We start from the raw sequence: 1,120 nt of genomic DNA, 5'->3' as shown, positions 1-1,120 counted from the left end.
TTCATGAGGAAGAACTTGTAACTCTGTCTGTTCCCATTAAAGCTTTAAAAAAAACCCCAGGGATCTGATATACTATAGTTTAATTAAACCTTCTTTTCGTGTCTGTGAAAAACAAAGATTGACTGAAACATGTGTCAGATGAGTAAGAGCACAGACGTGGAAGTAGAGCTGGGTTAGAATTCTAAGTCTGATTCCTAACAGCTTTGGAACCTTGGGCAACCTGCCTACTCTTCATGAGCCTCAGTTTACTTGTCTGAAAAACTGGGATGAGAATTGTGACCGTATCTCAGAGTATTGTTGGAAGAATCAGACAAGGTCACAGTGTTTTTAGGAGGGCTGTGGAGTGTGGGCAAAGACCATACAAATCCATTTGTTCACAATGGGGTCATTTCCTAAAGGACCCAAAATCTCACAGGATGCGTGCTGGGTACACAGAGAAGGAGAGGAGCCAGTTTGGCTTTCTAAGATGCCCAGAGTCCCAGCCCAGCTGCTGGGGGAGCTGCCTCATTCAAGATGGAGTCCAGTCAGATTTCTGAATCTTCATTTTTGTGCTACTTTATACAGTCCCTTTATTTTTGTCTGTTGTGACCTTGCTAAATTTGTTAGTTTTAGAAGGTGGTTTTTTGTTTTTTTTTTGTAGATTCTTTGGGATTTTCTATATAGACGATCATGTCATTTGCTAACAGGGATGTTTTTAAGTTTATTTCATCCTTTAAGATCTGTGTGACTAGTATTTTCTTTTCTTATTGCACTGGCTGGAACTTTCAGCATTATGTTAAATCAGAGTCCTTTTATATTTGGGAGTCAGGCCACCATTCCTAAAGAACTGTCTCAAACAGTCTACATACTAATTTTGCCCATTTCAAGGAAGGTTTGGAGTCATCTGGCTTTTCCTGGTCCTCAAGCCAAAGCCAGGTAACACCTTTTCAAACCTGGCTTCAAACACAGAAGTAGGCTCCCTCAGGTTCCTGAGCACGCTCTCCACCTCTAGCTCTCTTGGCATTCAGGAAAGGCCATTTCACCACAGGAAATTGTGTGGGAACCACTTAGCGGAGAGCCCAGCACCAATAAGCACTGAATAAATGTTGGTTTGCTAGGATTATTACTAGTAGACCGGGGC

Source organism: Crocuta crocuta, unplaced genomic scaffold (assembly GCF_008692635.1).
Source record: "Crocuta crocuta isolate KB4526 unplaced genomic scaffold, BGI_CrCroc_1.0 scaffold695, whole genome shotgun sequence".
Lineage (NCBI taxonomy): Eukaryota > Metazoa > Chordata > Mammalia > Carnivora > Hyaenidae > Crocuta > Crocuta crocuta.
The sequence above is the reverse complement of the archived record's forward strand: the minus strand, read 5'-3'. Positions refer to the sequence as shown.